At 35.2% G+C, this 6172-nt stretch overlaps 1 long non-coding RNA gene across 1 annotated transcript; it reads left to right on the top strand.

Moving 5' to 3' along the window:
* Window positions 1-233: 233 nt before the first annotated feature.
* On the top strand, window positions 234-1983 carry LOC311085616. The gene is made up of 4 exons (XR_014606886.1): window positions 234-333; window positions 495-818; window positions 1010-1138; window positions 1339-1983. It is a non-coding gene; the product is annotated as an uncharacterized lncRNA (long non-coding RNA).
* The last annotated feature ends 4189 nt before the right edge of the window (window positions 1984-6172 follow it).

The raw sequence follows: 6172 nt of genomic DNA on the forward strand, positions 1-6172 counted from the left end.
TTGATTTACATTAGAAGCAAACTACTGAATGCACCTTTTATGAAACACACGTCAAGTTAATGTGTTCAAGATCAAACAAGCTCAAATACCTCATGAAAACAGTGGTTATAAAAGCACAAAATGTTTTTTTATTAATAACGTGGTGATGGTAATAAGGGCATTAGATGTTGTGGTCAGAGTTTTTGACTTCCTCTGCTTGATGTGGAAGGTTTTTGTCTTCCTGTGTTTTCTTCAGAGCTGCAGTAGATTCATCTTAATGTTGTGTGGAGAGAAACAGAATCATTCTGAAGTGTTTTAATCTCGACAACATGAAGATCATTCAGCTTCAGCTCTGTGAGTTTATATAACAATATATTTACATGCACTTTACAAACTTAAACTAAATTGTTTTACCATAAATCATACATTGTTTTATATTTCACGTTTCATTGTTTTAATTGCGTAATACTGAATTTTAATGCATGTTTATTTTTTTTATTTTTTTATCTTTATAGATGTATTAATCTGTTGTCGAGCTGCAGTCTCAGATCAACTCACTGATTTGGGATCAAATGTGACCATAAACTGTGATCTTGATGAAAATGAGGTTTATTGGATTTTACTGAAAACACCAGATCCTCCAACAGTGATTCTACGGTCATTCCCAACACCAGTATCACCTTTTTACACAAATAAAACATTCAGAAAGAAATATTCAGTGCAGTTTAAACATTGTCTGGTTATTAATAATGTAACCGCTGATGAATTAGGAGTTTATTACTGTATGAACGCACACACACCTCCAAAACTCAGCAACAGCACCAGACTGCACTTCACCGGTGAGTTCATTTACTCCTCTATTGATCAAGTCATATTGATGATCAGTGTGAATAATTACATTGGTTATGCACTACTTCAGGATTTTTTTACACACTCATGAACAACATAATTTTCCACACACAGAGATGAAAATTATATAAATATTGAAGTCAGTCATTTATTACTGTAACTGTGGACACTTTCATTACAGAATCAACTCAACTAACTGAGTGTCACAATCATACAGTGGTGGAGTTTATTGATCAGAATCAGACACAATGTCAGATTATTATCATCATATCTGGACTGATGAACGGGCTTCTGCTCATTGTGGTGATTGGTGAGAGATTCTTTAATTAAAAACATAATAAGCAATTGAAAAATAGTCTTAAAATATCAGTATGACGCTCTTCTCAGGCATGTGAAGTTTATTTATTTTTATTTTTACTATTTTGGTTTTTAGGTGTCTTCATATACAGTATATATCTTTACCATTTAAGACAGAATAATTTAAATCTGGATTCCTTGTCTCATTTTTAGTTTTTGCTGTTGGAAAAACAGAACGGTTGGAAAAATATGATCCTGATCTACTTCAGACACGAGTTATATATCAGCCTCATGACCCAAACCGACTAACATCACAATAACGTCAAATATGTGAAGCCATCATTAATCATTTTAGTAAAATTCATTATAAGTTTCGATAATTGTTAAGAATTCTTGCTGAGCTGTTATTCAAACAAACCTTGCTCTATGCCTTTTGTTTGGATTATTGTTAATATTAATAAAAAGCTGAATGTTAATATTGTTTTCTTTGTTGCTCTTTCAGTTCACTGACGTGGATGATATTAAGCAAGCGACAGAATCTGTGTTTGATTATATAACATGTTCTTAAAATATCATGTGCTTCATATACTTAATGTCAAGAATAAATATTTTTACATTGTAATATCAGATGCTGGGGACTGGTGCTAATTGTCACATTTTTACTAAAATAAAAATTATTTAGAAATATATTACATCCCTTTTTGACTACAAAAAAGCTTTTGAACATTTCTACCATTATTGGTTTGGAAAAGATTAATTAAACATGGTCCTTTAGTTATTAATACATAAAGTGTAGTTATTTCGCTGGTTAAGTTTGCATTTGCATTTAGCCTGTAAAAAGTGTTTGTATTTAACAATAATTGAAGTCTTTGTGTGTTTTTTTGCCCAGATGCATTTTCACTTGAGCTTGACAAAGTACAATTACAAACCTTTTCTGTCCTGGGTTTCTTGGCATGGCTAACTAGTAGATTACTAAGGCTAATGCCCAATTATTATTATTATTATTCATGCTTTTTGTCAAAAGTGTAATATTTTCTTAGAATATTTTTTTTGTTATCTAAAAATAATCTCATGAATTAAAAAATTTAAGAATCTGATTTAAAACATGTAATATGTACATTTTATTTTACATTTATATGTTATATATAAATATATTTGATATATCTGTCAAATATATATCATTGTATTCAGCGCACAAAAAAGGCCCGCCGGCTGCAGAGTGGAAAAACTCGCTGAGGTTCTAAACCAAAACCAGAAATATGTTCCACTGGTTGTTTCTCTCACCTTTGTCTAGAGTGGATGTTTAACTGAACCAAGTGTCAATACCTTTATATGTTTATCTCAATTCTCACAGTTTTCTTAACGTCAAGTTGAAACAGCAGCATCCCCGTACGTACATTGTAACGCTTCTGTACTTCATTCTATGTTGATCTACACATTTCATATCAGAGCATTAGACATCATGTAAAACACCTTCACACTTGATAAGTTTATATTGCTGTGAATGTTCAACAGTTAAAGCAGCTTCACATGAATCTAGGGTCATTCTCAGAGGCTTCAGTTCACACAGAGGAAGAGCTCGTGACTGAGCTTTTCATTTTCAGTTTAAAAGAAAGGTTATGATTTGCATGAAGTGTCTGAATGTCTTTGATGAAAAAAAGGACCAACACCAAATTTAATATAAAATATAAATTTCAACATCATATTCTGTAGATGAGATAATAGATTTGAGACTTCATTGAGTCAGACATATAGAACTATAGATCCCACCCTATTCGCTTTATTGGAGATATGATGTCTTGAAACAAAAGATTAATTTGACTGATGTGTAATTTGGAATGAATAAATCAGTTTTTTGTAAATGATATTGTCATGAAACACCTGGGGAACTAATCAACATGAAGAACTACAAAGCAAAACACATGACAGGAAATAACATAAAAGTCCACAAACAGGGAATATATGACAGAAGTGCAGTTTTAATCTGTTAAATAAAAATAAAAAATTCAATTCAATTTAAGAAAACAACAACATTGCACTGTGACAAAGGCATCAGATCCATACAGCTGCATTCAGACTGAGACATTACTTGTGAACTTCAACTATCTGATCATTCACTTATTAATCACTTATTTTATCTTCAATAAAGTTGTTACAATCTTGATTTGCAGTCTGTTGATTTCATTCATATCACAATAGAGTTGAACAGATGAACTTTGTTTGCAGTTAGATTAGTCTTGAAACAATCATTCCTTTTGTAGAAAAGCTCAATTGACTGCAAACAAAGTTCATCTGTTCAACTCTATTGTGATATGAATGAAATCAACAGACTGCAAATCAAGATTGTAACAACTTTATTGAAGAGAAAGTAAAAGCCATTTTTTGAGATGATTCCTGTGTCCGTGGTTGACTAAGTCCTTTTTCAAGTTAGAGGCAGAACTGATGTGTGAAATCCAAAGAGTAACTTGACAGTTGATAACCACAGCTTACAGCCACAGCTTGTAAACACAGTTTGACGATCAGCATAACAACAGTGCACTTCACATTTGGGGCAGTGCAGAACGGCCAAGCTCAGACGGTGCGTCATTGGAGCAAGAAGGTGAAAGACAGGAAGTGTTGTTGCTGTCGGAGTGTAAGTGGATAAGTTGAAAATGGCTGAAGAAGCAGTGGGGAAACCAATTGAGCAGCTTAAAAAAGAAAGGACTGCTGCAAAAATAAGTTTCACGAGACAAGTCAACTTCCTTAGCAGAGAAGCTCACAGGCTAATGGAAGAGGAGCTCAAGGAAGAGTTCAAGAAGCTCTCACTCGTCACACCGAGGGTTTTCGAGACGAACGATGATTACAGATCTGGACTTCTCGCTGATATGGAGGCTGATGAGAGCAAAGATGAACAGCCAGTGCAGGAAGCTGATAGAAGACTGCAAGTGAGTGCGATTTGAAGTTTAATGAAGTTGAAAGAATTGTTCGAAATAATCTCTGGTCAAGATATGGACTGCACGAAGTGACTGGTGCAATATCTGCAGCGGAGAAAACCTGTGATCGAGTAGCAAGCATGGCTATTGACAGCAGTGAGTATGAAAACTATGAAGTGCAACTTGACTTTCTTGCAAAACTTGTTAAAGAGGCACTAAGAGCTTTGTCAAGCTGGGAGAAATGGACCCCTGATGACGAAAGGAAAGTCTTGGAGGGACATGTGAGAAGGCTAAAAGAAGACAGCAATGACCTCGAAGCAAGGAAGGGTGAGTTTGCCAGAGCGCGGAGGGTCGCTGAAGACGCATTAGTCACAAACCCCAGTAGAATAACTATGCCAAACGCAACGCCATTTATAGGTCAAGCCACACCAATTGTGAGATTCAGACCAGCAAGTTTGCCTGTGTTCGATGGAAACAAGAGAAACTTCTATCGTTGGAGGAAGGACTGGGAAAAACTTCAACAACAGGGAGAACCTTCTGGATCTGTGGAAGTCAAGAAAATTAAATTTTTATTAGACAGCATAGATGTCAGGATTGTGAAAGATCTCCGTCTGTCCTCTTACAACACTGCTGTAGATATTTTCAGAGTGCTTAAAAATCGATATGGGAACAATTATGCGATTACAATGGAAATTGTGGAGGAATTAGAGAGAATTCCTGTGATGAGAGGAAACCAGCCACGCAAAGTGATTGAGCTTGTCCAAACAGTGGAAAAGGCTTTAGTGGATCTTACAGACCTTGGAGACACGGGGGTCATAAAAAACCCTCTTGTAGTCAAATCCATAGAAAGTAAACTTCCTGAATTCATGAAAAGGGACTGGCTTGCTTTGGTGACGGCTCCTGAAAGTGAGGTCACATCAGAAAACCACTTTGACAAGCTTCTCGAGTTCTTGAAGAAAGAGGAAGGAATCTTTGAGAGACTTGAGCAACTAAGAGTAACAGAAAAAGTGGAAAGGCAAGAAAGAAAGCCAGAAAGAAGTCATGCATTCACTAAATCAACAAAGACAGCCCCGTCTGAAAGTGTGTGTGGATGTGTGTGAAAGTGTGTGGATCGGAGAAGCACAAAGGTAAAATCTTCTTTTGCAATAAATTTAAGGAACTGCAGTTCGCAGAAAAGAAGATAATCCTGAGAAAACTCGGATTGTGTAGGAGGTGCTTGGGGTATCATGAAGATGACAGCAAGTGTAGAGATGTATTTCTGTGCAGGAGAAAAGAATGCAAAGGAGGATCCTCTGCAGATCATCATTATCTTTTCTGTCCCAAAGAGGAGACCAGATCTGAGCATGAAGGCAGAATCACCACCAGAGAAGGGAAAAAGGGAAGCAGATTAACTGTGGAACAAGAAAAATTCCTCTCTGAACTTTCTCCTGAAATGGTGGAAAAGTGTATGAAAGCGTTTACCAACAGAGCTATGAGGGAAAGATCTAAAGAAGGAAAACTAGGACTGTTGGAGGAAAATGGACTTCAGGAACTTCCAGTCATTATGATGCTTAAAGAGGTGACGACCAATGCAGGACAAACAATTGGAACTCTAATTGACTTGGCATCTGATACAAATTACATAACCCATAAAGCTGCCGACACACTGAGAAAAACAATAAGTAGAATTTACTCAATTTTTATTTGGCAAGATTTGCACAAATATCTTTCAAGTAAATTTCACATTTATGGAAATTAAGTAAATCTACTTACCTAAGCCGAGTAAAATTCACAAAGTGAATGAGTACATATAACTTGGCCTGTTAAATTATAATGAGTAATTTTTACTTACAAATCTGATATAAATAATATAATTAAGTAAAACCACTTGATATTTTAAATACATTTTACTTGTTTTATGCAGTGCTGGTAATTATTTTAAATTAAATTAAATGTTACTCTTATAATGTAACAAAATAATGTGCAGTTAAGAGTAATTTATTAAAAAATAAGCATCTACAGAAACCTATAATGACAATAATAACAATTCGGATGTGTTCGGTCTCTCTCTTTGTCCCTCTCAACCGGTTTACAGCAACGGAGGCACAAAGGACTGAATGCATTTGAGAAATATCCTGAAATTAAGAAAAGAGAGA

Source organism: Abramis brama, assembly GCF_963993115.1.
Source record: "Abramis brama genome assembly, chromosome: 6".
Taxonomy (NCBI): domain Eukaryota; kingdom Metazoa; phylum Chordata; class Actinopteri; order Cypriniformes; family Leuciscidae; genus Abramis; species Abramis brama.